Below are 12,840 nucleotides of genomic sequence, written 5' to 3'. Positions count from 1 at the left end.
TGTAGTAAATGCATGAGCTAGTATCAGATTTTGGATGTGATGAGTTTGTAGTGCCTGGGCAATGCCCAGGTGGAGAAGTCCTGCACATGTAACTGGAGCTCATGAGGGAGACGGGAGGTGGAAATACAGAACTCTGACAGACCTTGGCATGTAATTGGTAATTAAAGTCAGTGATAATCAGAAGTAGATGGGACCAAGGAAGGATATGTAGTAGAGAAGAAAACAGGACCAAGGACTGGGTCACTGACTGATAAGGGATGATTGGAGGATGTGCGTCCTTGAGAGAGACTGAGGAGGAAGGTCAGGAGAAAGGCGGAAAAGCTGAGGGAAGGCACACACAGGAAGAGGATGTGACCAAAAGTGTCAGATATTCCAGAGACTTCAAGTAAGATAAATAGTGAAAAGTGGCCATTGTGAGTAAATGGGAGGCTATTGGTGACACTACTGAAAATAGTTCCAATGGACAGGGAACCTAGAGTTGATTGGGTTGAGAAAATGAAGACAAGTCGGGTTTAAGGCTTAAGCCTCACTGCCTTCTTGAGAAAAAAAGAGAGAAGACAAGACTGGAGACTGTAGCTGAATGGGGTTGTGGGTTCTTGTCCTGGAAGAAATTCGAGCGTTTTTGTATGCTGAAATGAATAAACCATAATGCTTTGGCCTAGGTGGGAAGAATGTTCGCCTTTCCATTGAAATAGGATACAAGTGAGAAAGATGGATGCCAGTGGAGTGAAGATTAAGTGTATGCTCGGGGGGAGGAGGTAGAGCTGGGAGGATCATTACTTGGTCATTTCATACCTCCCTGTAAAGAGAGATAAGTTACTCAAAACCAAGAGTGAGCCATGTGGTTTTTAAGATGAAGAAACTCATTTCATTGCATAGAAACTTGGGTGATTTATAAGTCTTTAAACCCCAGTGGAGGAAAAGTTATATTATACTTAATAATATCACAGACATTCACTTTTATTTAAAGAATCCTGGTAGAAGACAAATTGGAAACTCCATGTGCTGTTTTTTCATCTACCAGAGGGTTTACTCAAATTATATTCCTGTCATTGGCATTTTGGAGCTTGAGGACAATAGAACTGTTACAACATGAATTTTTAGAGCCAATTTTGACCACAGTGAAGTGACTGTGAAGGCTGAAGGTCAAGAGCATGATTGATTGGGTGATTACAATTCCTTTTAAAACAAATTAGAGGTGGCAGGTTTGCCAGGGGCGAAAAGTACTGCAAGGAAATGAATCTCATCAGCATTTAAAACTTCTTGGATCATCAAAAAAGAGTTTAATATTTAAAATATAGACACACACACACACACACACACACACACAGGAATGACTTGCATTAGGAATTCCCACGTGTGATATTTTACGATGTAGAGTCTAGCCTTATTTTTCTGTTAAATCATATATAGGCACTTAATTGGGAATGCTTTTTATTTTTAATTTAGGGTTTGGTACCCTAAATATTAAATACCCTTATCAGTTCAATTCATTTATTTTCTTATTTGTCTTTATATTTGGGGTCTTCTAGATGATTGGATTTGTGATTAATTGTGTGTTTGCAGGGATGCAGGAAGGAAGCAAGGACCAATGTTAGGAAGGGAAGGATAAAGTAAGTGATGAAGAATGGAGAAAGATACGTGGAGGTGTCTTTTGTCTTGGAGGAGGAGGGTGAGATGGTGGTTTTGGAGAACTAATTTTTCTCAGGAAACTATTAAGTGTCAGACACCACGCTGTGCACTTTCATGTATATTACATCCTCACAATAACCTTGGCAAGGTAGATACTCAAGTTATTTGTAGTTTCAAAGGAAAAAATGAAAGGAGGTAAGAAGATACCAGAAAAGAACTTTCTAAAAAAAAAAAAAAAGATTTTATTTATTTATTAGAGAAAGAGAGAGTGTATATGTGAGCATGCGAGTGGGGGGCGGGCAGGGAGAGAATCTCAAGAAGACTACGCTGAGTCAGAGCCCAACTTGGGACTTGATCTCCTGACTCTGCAATCATGACCTGAGCTGAAACCAAGAGTCATTCACTTAACTGACTGAGCCACCCAGGTGTCTCCCAGAAAAGAACTTTTAAAAGTAAAGAAAAATAGCGATGATGGTGCTTGTTATAGTCGAATAATTGCTTCAGTGTAGCTGGTTGTGGTGCTTTTATTATCATATTTTGGAGAGAGAATGTAGAGTCTTTGGCAGAATTAAAAAAGTTAATGTTGGTTATTAAGCTGGTTATATGGGGGCTAGTTGAACTCTCTACTTTTTTATATGCTTGGAAATTTTCGTACTAATAGGCTTTTTTGATCAAGCAAGGAAGTAAAATAGTCTTGGTTGTGGTAAAAAGTAAAAGAATATATATGTAATATAATATATAAATATAAATATATAATATACACACATATATATAAATAGGGAGATTTTCCTTCTTTTTTCTACTATCAGACGTATATAATGGTATTAGCCTTGAGCCCATTTTTGAGGCAAAATTCCTAACCATTTAGGAAATGAAGACAATAAAATCAGTTGTTTTTTTTTTTTTTTCAAATGTGGTCATCTCAGCTTTATGTGTGAATATTGCAGAAATTAGGTGGTTTCTTTCTTTATCTAATTGCAGTGGAAGTTTTGTCCCAAGGAAGGAGCATTTACTCTAGAAGGAAGGCCTGAGCTGGAACTGTCTTGTTGTAGAAGGCATACAGGTCCAAGGGGAAGGATCGGAATCTAGTCAGTCAGCATCTGTTTCTGTAGAACAGGATAGTGGGTACTGGAGGGAGCTACAAAGACAGGAAAATAAGATAGTAGCTATTATTTATGGAGGGCTTCCCCTGTGCTGTGCACTCTATAAACACTTTACGTATATTTAATCCTTACAACATCTCTAGAAGATAGGGTTCTTTCTTTCTTTCTTTCTTTCTTTCTTTCTTTCTTTCTTTCTTTCTTTCTTTCTTTCTTTCTTTCTTTCTTTCTTTCTTCTTTCTTTCTTTCTTTCTTTCTCTCTCTCTTTCTCTCTCTCTCTTTTCTTTCTTCTTTCTTTCTCTCTTTCTTTCTTTCTTTCTTTCTATTTCTTTTTTTTGTGGCAAAATGTACAATACATAAAAATGACTATTGTAACAATTTTTTAAGTGTACAGGTCAGTGGCATTAAGTTTACATTGTGGTGTAAACCATCACTATCATCCATCTTGGAACTTTTTCATCTTCCCAGACGGAAACTCAGCACCTAATATACACTAACTCCCTATCCCTATCATCCCGTGCACCCTGTCCCCAAGCCCCTGGCAACTGCCCTTCTGCTTTTTTGGTCTGTATCGATTTGACTTCCCTAGGGATCTCATATAAGTGGAATCATACAGTGTGTGTCTTTTTGTAACTGGCTCATTTCACTCAAGGTTCATCCATGTTGTAACATGTATCAGAAGTTTTTCCCTTATTAAGGCTGAACTATATTCCATGGTATGAATGTACCATCTTTTGTCCAACTGTATGTCTTTATTTTAATTTTATTTCTAAAAATATTTTATTTACTTGACAGCACAAGCAGGAGGAGGGACAGAAGGAGAAAGGGAAGCAGACTCCCCACAGTGCAGGGAACCCAATGTGGGGCTCTATCCCAGTATCCTGAGATCATGACCTGAGCTGAAGACAGACACTTAACCGACCGAGCACCCAGCGCCCCTGTCCAACTATATGTTGATGTACTCTTGGGTAGCTTCCCCCTTTGGCTATTCTAAATAGGCTGCTTTGAACATGTGCATAAAACATGTTGAGATCTGGCTTTCGGTTCTTTTGCGTATATATTCAGAAGTATAATTGCTGGGTTCATATGGTAATTCTATGTTTAATATTTGTAGGAACTGCCATACTGTTTTCTATAGCGGTGTCATCAGTTAGAGTTGTGTCAGCAGTGCACCAGAGTTCCAATTTCTCCAGATCGAAGGTAGGTACTATTCGTATTTTAGTATCATAGAGGAGGAAGAGAGGTGCAGAGAGGTGAAATGGGCTCACACAGCTAACATACACAGATCTGAATTTGAACCCTACAGTCCAATGCAGAACCTTTGATAACCACGTAAGATGAGGCCCAGAAAGGATCAGAGACATGATTAAGGGTACTATGCCTAATACATTATCAGAGCCTTGATTCAGACCAGGCACCTTGCCTTCAGAGTACATACTGTTAAGCATTCTTAGGTTTAGTGGTTTCTCTTTGTTCTTCGTTTTTATCCACCCCCCAAAAAAAAACCTTTAAAAAAATCCCACATTTTGTAGAAAGATATTAATTTTTAGATATCTCTATATGGTTTTTTCCTGCCATTCTAAATTTATGCTTTAAACTGTTATTTAAAATATTATCTTAAGAAATGTATGCAATATGTTCAATTTTCTCTTTATTCAGGTTTCTTGGGTAAAATTTGCCTTTAAGTGTTTTGAAATAGTATGAATTGACTGGTAGAGTTTTTTATACATCTCCACTCTACCTACTCCTGCCAGAAGTTTGATTTCAAATAAAACCAAGCAAAATTCTCTCAAGCTGGATTTAAATTGGGGGAAACTTGGAGGGTAGCAATGGTAAACGTTGAGGACTTTTTTTTTTTTTTTTTTTTTTGGAGAGTGTAAAGTTTCCAGGTTTACTGACAGAGGAGCAACAGCTAGGAAATGTACTTATTTTTTTCATCCTTCTGTGTGTTTTGCTAGGAGGGTGTGCATTCCCCCTCAGCGCGGTCACCAGGGGACTTTGTGGCCTTCTGAAAATAGTGCCATTCCTCCGTGATGCTGGCTTCGCTTGGCCAGTGTGTCAGTTCATGTGCCCTGTCTGCAGAGCCTCCCCTACCACTGCCAGTGAGGGGCCCTGTGATAATACAGACCTAGATGCCTCTTTAAATCCTGCTCATGCAGGCAGGGCCTCTGAGTGGGTGACTTCTGTGCTCTTTAAGGCCGGGGTGCTGCGTGTGCATGGCCTTGAGTGCCCCCCCCCCCCCCCCGCGGTGAGGGTGACAGCTTGTACAGCACACCATTCATTAGCTGGGTAATGAATGTATGAATGAATGAATGTAGCTGGGTGTTCATTTCAGACAAAGACTCCTGGACCCATGGTATCAAGGGCCCACAATCAGCTAAGATGAATTTTCTGATCCGGAAGATATCTTTAAGATAATCTGATTCAGTGGCTCCCAGCCTTGGTGTACTCTATGCTCTACCTAGCGAGCTTGAAAACATAATGATGCCTGAGGCCAACCTTCAGAGATCCTGATGTAACTGGTCTGATGGGTGCCCTGGCCATTGGGATTTGTGAAAAGCTTCACAGATAATTCTAGTGTATGGTCAAGGTATAGGATTGTTGCTCTAGTTTCTCTTGACTACCTGTTTTTTTTGGCTCTAAGATTTTTACCACCACAGAAGATACAGGAGGTCTTTTCTCTGGTTGTCCTTCTCAGCAGGGATTGCTGGAATATATTTCTCACATACAAGGGGAATCTCTTCTATTTTGTTTATCTGTGGTTTGAAAATTATTTTTATATCCTTATGGAGTATGTCTTTATATTCGCACAATTTAGTGCCGGTTGCTATAGAGGACAGATCTTATTGACTCTGCAGAGCCTTGAGTTTAGGAATATAGAGGAAAGACAACTGTTTGTTCTCTAAGATTTCAATGCAAGCTCCAAGTCACTGAGTTCTGATGGCAGTTTCATTTTATAAAGTGAAGACTGTGATGACATTGGAGCTGATATTTTTGCAGTTCTGGAAGGCTTCTCGCTACATGTAGCATCTGCCCTCCTGTGCGTTTAAACACTCAGCCATATCATTACTTTGGGAAGTCTGTGTCTTTGAGTAAACCACATAGTCAGTTGGAGAGCATCTGATTTAGAGGAATGCTGTGTCCTAGCCCCTCCCAGGCTGTTTGAGTTTGTTTAAAAGGGCAGTGATGGACCTGGCAGTGATGAACCTGGCATCATCTTTCCTGTGTTGGACTGTGGCTTTAAGATTATTTGGTTGAAACTTCATCAAAGTTCATAGATGAGAGTTGGGGTTTGAGGGAGCAAGTATTCTTGTTTGATTTGGTTTTAAAAATGAGTATTTAGATGTAAAAATTTCTAACTTTGTCATTGTTTGTATTCTGTGTATTTATGAGAGCTCTGTCAGCAGTTGAAACAGAAAGGCTCCATGGTGGCTTTCTTGCTGTGTATCTCTTAGAGACCCCAGTTTAGGATAGACAGTGTTTGAGTTACACTAGTAGTTAAGGACAAGGACTTCTGGACCCACTCCAAAACCTTTCTGATATGGGCAGAGCAGAGCAATTTGTACATGTATATGTGTATGTACTTATGAATATACATAGTAGAAGCCTAAATTATGTTACATTTATTCATAATCATACATAGCTGCTAATACAGAGTGGTACAGAGGAAATTCTTGTAGGATCATCTGCTACTCATCTTCCTCAGTTTTTTCAAAGAGAGGCCCTTTTGGATTTGATCTGGTATTCACATTTAGGTAATTTTATAATAGTTGTAGGGCTTGGATTGGGGAGGTGCCTCTCTTCTCACATTTGTGTGGATTTCTCCTTGTAGTTAGTTACCATGGTAACAGGTGTGTGTAAAGGTGGACTGAGGGCACTGATGGATGAGGGGGACCAATTGCTTAGATCAAAAGCAAGGGCATCTGGTCATTTCCAACGTCTTTGAAAATGAAAGCTGTGCTTCCCTGGAAGGACTTGATGGGGTTCTTAGATCACTTGGAATGGTTTTTCTGCTCTGTAGTCTTATTTGTTGACCCTATCACCTTCCCACTAATTATTCCTTGGTTGTTGACTTCCAGGGGATGATTAGTTACACATGTCACTCAAAAAATGGTCAAGGGTTATAACAATGGGGGACTTAATTTTCTGTTTCCTCAACTTCATTTTTAACATGCTGAATGTTTGAAATGAAAAGGCAGCACAGTACCAGCAAATTCTCTTTGAAAACATAGCTGGTTGTTTGTGGAGGATATTCTACTGGCCCCTCCTAGCTCCAGCCCAGCCCACTGCCACGCCTGGGTCTTTCAAAGCTGGTATCATTTCTGAGAGCAACAGTTTAGAATTGGTTCCCTTCCATTCATAATAGTATGTGGCATCTTCATATAGGAAGTGTAGAATCAAATATTATGTTATGGTGGGATAGGGAGGAGCCACTAATATAACAGTAAAACAGTTGTGTGTGCGTGTTTTTTTTTATAGTAAAACTATAAATAGTATTCCAATTTTATGGAAGAATGGGATAACTTGCACAAAAGTGAAGATAGCATCAGATAATTACAGTGAGCCTCTTCCTCTATGTTAGGCTGTCTCATTTGAAAAATGAAGATGAGTAAGACAGAGTCTCTCCACTGTAAGAACTTCTCAAGAAGTTCTTTGTGCCATTTATCTTCTCAGTGATACACTCTTCCATAGTTACCAATCACATTGCTCCCCCTTCTTGTTCACTTACAGATGCCCAGAGTGACAGTTTTCTCACTTGGCACCCTTCCTATTTGCAAGGCAGGGCTCTCTTCTCATTGTGGCACCTGCTACTCCCAAGTGTGGTCCTGGCATAGTAGTTTCAGGTCCCTCTCCCCACTTAGATCTGTGTTATAACAAGAACCCCTGGTGACTTGGGTGTGCAAAATATGTTAATATGCATGTCCCATTTCAGTCAGGCTAAGGCGGGCCCGAGAATCTGCATTTCTGATCAGCTTCCACATGATGCTAATTCTGGTCTGTGGACCTCACTGGGGATAGCAAAGATTTGCTTTCGAAAGCCTACTTAAATCTCCCCTAGTGCATAAGAGGAACAAAGATGTTTGGCTTGTTCTGCTAATATGGAATAGCATATGTAGCTAGCTAAAGACCTCTGGCTTAAATACTCTCATGGGGAGTCAAAGTTGAAAAAGTACCTGTCTACTAGGTGCTAGACATAGCTTTCAGAGTTTTATTAATATACTTGATCCTCACAGCAGGTTTAGGGGTAGGCACTGTTACACCTCTATTTTGTAGATGGGGAAATTGAGACCCAGAGGGGTTAAGTAGCTTGACCACAGTCACGTTAACTATCAAGTGAAAGAACAGGGCTTTGAATGCAGGCACTTTGGCCTCAGTACCTCAAGTTTGAAAGGATTGCTATGTACTTCCTGTGTCTAAGATGTTACATATGTGAGGAAGTGGAGTGAGATCATGGCTGAGAAATGAGAATGTCTCAGTTTGGATAGTAGGGTGGTTCCAGAAGGCAAGCTGAGTACAGATTTGTGATTGGGATATGGAGGGTTTAGCCGTAGAGGGTGGGTCATGCTGTTCATGTTTACTGGACAGGATTAGTGGGGGGAGGTGAGACAGGCATGATTTTAGCAGTTGAGGAACAAAAGGGCATGTAGGCAAACTTTTATTTTAGCATCCCAGTATATCAGATACTGTGGTTTATGTTCATTCATTCTTTTTTAAAAAGATTTTATTTATTCAATTGAGAGAGAGAGTGTGTGCAAGTTGGGGGAGGGGGAGAGGGAGAAGCAGACGATGCATGGAGTGCATAACCTAATGCAGGGCATGATCCCTATACCCCGAGATCTTGGCCTGAGCTGAAGGCAGGTGCTGACTAACTGAGCTACCCAGACACCCCTACATTCATTATTTCTTTTGAACTTTGTAATCTTATGGCGTAGGTATAGATTTTAAAGATAAGAGAACTGAGGTTTGGAGAGATTTAAGTAATTTTCCCAAGGTTGACAGAGGAGGGTGACATAATATGAATTTTTTTTAAAGTTTTTTTTTTAAAGATTTTATTTATTTATTCACTCATGAGAGACACAGAGAAAGAGAGTGAGAGGGAGAGATACAGGCAGAGGGAGAAGCAGGCTCCATGAAGGAGGCCGATGTAGGACTTGATCCCGGGTCTCCAGGATCATACCCCGGGCTGAAGGCGGCACTAAACCGCTGAGCCACCTGGGCTGCCCTAATATGAATTTTAAGTCAGTTGCTCCATGGCTTCCCAGGGCAGGGCCTCAGAGCAGAAATTAAGGTATAGAGGGGGAGGTGAGAACTAGGTTGTTGACACTGCATTGTAAAAGAGTTGCGTGGTCAAGGGATGAGAGTAAGAACACAAGAGCTGCGAGGCAGAGAACCTACAAGTCTCACTCAATGCTGGCCATTTAAAACTGGACTAGAGGGGGTCCCTGGGTGGCGCAGCGGTTTGGCGCCTGCCTTTGGCCCAGGGCGCTGTCCTGGAGTCCCGGGATCGAGTCCCATGTCGGGCTCCTGGCATGGAGCCTGCTTCTCCCTCTGCCTGTGTCTCTGCCTGTCTCTCTCTATGTCTATCATGAATAAATAAATAAAATCTTTTAAAAACAATAAAAATAAAACTGGACTAGAGTTCCCTAAGATCTCCCTGTGTAGGGCTGGTCCCCAGGTTGGACACAGGGTTGACACTGCATGTGGGGTTAAGTGGCTCCAGGTTTAAATTAGTTTCCATCTGGTGATTAACATGTGTTGGGACCGAACACTCTTCCTGACCTCCTGTGTCCTTCCTCCCTGAGTCAGCCCAGGAGAGGTCAGTCCTGCCCTCATGTTGACTCCTGTCTCTGAGACACACACCCCTGGTGCCACACTCCTCTGCTTCACCACAAGTGACAGGTATTTCTGCCTTCTTCCCCTCATCTTTCTGATTGTTGCATTTCTTGCCACAGACCTTCCTCATTGCTCCAAATGTGAAAATCTGAGCTTATTTACTTTAAATAAATTATCATACAGCCTCATGTGACCCCATATAAATCTCCTTAACAGAGAACCTGATGGCATATGTGGTGTGCCTGGGAAAATCTCTGCCTCAGGATGCTTGTAATGGAGGGAACTGACTGGAGTTAGCTCGTGGGCACTGTTCATGTTTTGGCAATCATTGACAATATGGGATACCTCCAGGTGGTTCTCCATGAAGCTGTTCTCTGCACATGGCTCCCTGCCCATCATGCAATGTGAAATGCCTCTGGTCCCCTCCCTCCTGGGTGAGAAAGCCGACTTTGCTCTCTGGTGTGGCCCCTCTCATCTTTATCCTTACAATCAAAGGCTTCCATTTCATTTTGTATTGTTTTATTTTTATTTTTTAACTTTTAACTTTTTTTTTTTTATTTTTTTTGAGAGAGAAAATAGAGGGGGTGGGGGAGGGAAAGGGGGAAAGAGAATCTTCCTGGATGTGGAGCCTGACACGGGTTCAGTTTCATGACCCTGCATGACCTGAGCTGAAGTTAAGAGTTAGATGCTTAATCACCTGAGCCATCCAGGCACTCCTCCATTTTTTTTTTTTAAAGATTCTCTTAATGATAGAAGCCTCAGAACTATATTGCAAAAAGCTAAGAAATAGAAAGGGAAAAAATGCTCCCATGCTCCATGATTATCGTTTTTTGCAATGATTTTTACATATTTGTATGTTTTCTATCTGCATTCCCTGTTAGTACTACATAATCTCCATCATTACCATTTTAATGGTTGCATAGTATTCTGTTGTATACCATTAATTATTTAGCTGTCTTGTTGACAAGTACATTGCTCCCAACTTTTCACAATTATTAATAACATTGTAAGGCATATCTTTGTGCATGTTGCTATTTCCATATTTTGAATTAGATTCTTAGTAGAGAGTCCCAGGTGTGGCATTACTAGGTCAAAGAGTATGAACAATTTTATGGCTCCTAAAACATACTGCCAGATTGCTTTCCAGAGGAGTGGAAGCAATTTACAATGCCATCACAAAGTCATTTGTTTTCAAGATGTTTAGCTAGGGTCAAGGATGCGGTCTCTCACAGTAGGACAGGAGGAGGGGCGTGTGTGTGTGCACATGCACACAGAACTCACTGATTCATATGTGTATTGATTTCAACTGCAATGATATGCGTTGTTCTTGTTAATAGGAAGATACTAGGTATCTAATGCCAATCTAATAATTATTCAATGCAGTATTTAATATCACAGTGTGAAGGAATAAAGCAAATTATATATATTTCCTGTTTCTCTGGAATTTTGAAAATTTAAAAAAATTGGCAAAGATTAATGAATAAGAACATGCAGGCACTGTGATGAGGTTCTTCGTAGCCCTCTCCTTTTTGAGAACACCTATTGATTTGGAGGTGAAGGTGGAATTTGAAGAAAGTTCGTAGGACAGGCAGAGGGGAGGGCATTGGAAATAGCTGGGCCTATGCTCGGGAGCCCACCTAAGTCAGGTAGCAAAGATACCCTCTCCTGGCAACTGCAGTCTTTCAGATGCAGAACCGAGTGCTTGTGACCTCAAAATCCTTCCTCACACATCTAGGGCTCAGTGGGAAAGGTACTTTGGTTAATTAGTAATTTGTTCTAGATCTTTGCCATTACAATTTTCTCCAATTCTTTGTATTTCCCATGGGACTGTTTTTGATGTTGGTAAACATCAAATGCCTTAAAGTAGGGACTGTATCTTTTAAAGTCATTAATTTTTATACCTGTCCCCTGGATTGTCTAGCACACTGTTTTATGTCTTATGTGCCTAGTGGTGGCCTTGTGTCTTCTGACTGCCTGTGGGAAACTTGTGCTGTATCCGATGGTCCCAGGAGTTCCACCAAAGCCCCATGGTTAAGTAATGGGATCGCCCAGGTCTTGTGCTCACATGTGAAACTCACAGCTGACCTCACAGGGGTAAAGGAAGAAGAAACTTTGGTGGAGAAATTACCTGAGAAAGGTGATTTTGCAGAAGACCTCTGACTACTGTGTATTATCTCTCACATCATCTAATGGGACCTCCTTGTTTGATGGATGGAGAAACTGAGCCCAGGAAAACCAAACGTCTTCCTCAAGGTCACACAGATCATGGGTGTTGAATGTAACTGGACCTGGCCCTTGGGTCCTACTCTAGTGTCCTTTCCACTACTGCCATCTCCCTATGCCCTCAACAGATCTGTATTTGAAGGTTTTTAATTTTTAAAATTAATTTTTTTTCTGTATGCCCATGTTTCGCCTCTCTTACAGCTACACAGAAATGTGTTTATAGAAATTGTGACCTTGAGGCAATAGTTAGATCCGGTCAAGAGCCATAGAGGCTTAGAAGTTTGTATTGAGAGCCAAGAGATAGTGTGGGATCGAAATTCAGTTTCATACAAAATTAGAGCTTTGCATTATTATCTCTGAATTTAAATATAAACCTTTTATTTCAGAGGAAGAATGTTCAGTGTTATTTGTGGTATATGTTTGGGGTGTGTTTTGGCCACAATTGTGATCCTAATAAAACTCTGATTATGATCAATATGCACAGAGTAGAGATTTACAATTTTCCAGAGAGCATTGACTTTGAGTTTCTTGATTTCTCCTTTGTGACTGAAAGCTAAACCTCAGTGTTGTGTCCTCTGTGTGGTGATTTTTCTTCTTCCTCTCTGTAACTTCTTACCCTGAATATGACAAGCACATTGGTTTGCACAGTTGAAGTTCTGCAGCTAAAGGCTTTAATAGTGAGGGAGGTGCCCGTGGTGAATGTCAAATGGAAGGACCGAGCAGACAAAGCAGGAGGGAGAATGAACAGTCTCCTGGTCCTTTTAACAGCTCTGTGATGTCTGCCCTGGGATTTGAATGATTTGTGAATGACTACAGCCGGCTCAGTCTGAGGTGCTTGAGGCCTCTGGAAATTGATGTTAACCACATCAGCTGTCAGTAGTTATAGCTACTGGGTAATCGGGTTTGGAATTTATGGGTATTTACATTTCATGGGGCTTTGACTATGTTTCTGTAAGTTGGGAGTAGAAATGTTTGTCCTTGGTATGACTGAATAGCTTATATTATGCATGGTGCCAGCATTTCAAACTGTCTCAGTGTGTAAACCACTTTC

At 40.8% G+C, this 12,840-nt stretch overlaps 1 protein-coding gene across 6 annotated transcripts in view; it reads left to right on the top strand.

Moving 5' to 3' along the window:
• The window catches only part of FARS2 (phenylalanyl-tRNA synthetase 2, mitochondrial), a 526,347-nt gene that overhangs the window by 66,589 nt on the left and 446,918 nt on the right, over positions 1 to 12,840 (top strand). For 4 of the 6 annotated variants that reach the window (XM_055322558.1, XM_055322563.1, XM_055322559.1 and 1 more), the window contains one exon: positions 3,847 to 3,932. The exons of the other annotated variants lie outside the window; for them this stretch is intronic. The gene's annotated coding sequence lies outside the window, so the exon portion shown is untranslated. Of the gene's footprint in view, positions 1 to 3,846; positions 3,933 to 12,840 lie in introns of those variants that run through there. 6 annotated transcript variants of the gene reach the window in all.

The sequence above is a fragment of the Nyctereutes procyonoides genome, unplaced genomic scaffold, assembly GCF_905146905.1.
Source record: "Nyctereutes procyonoides isolate TBG_1078 unplaced genomic scaffold, NYPRO_anot_genome, whole genome shotgun sequence".
Taxonomy (NCBI): Eukaryota; Metazoa; Chordata; class Mammalia; order Carnivora; family Canidae; genus Nyctereutes; species Nyctereutes procyonoides.
Note: the sequence above shows the minus strand (reverse complement) of the source record. Positions and strands in the feature narration are given on the sequence as shown.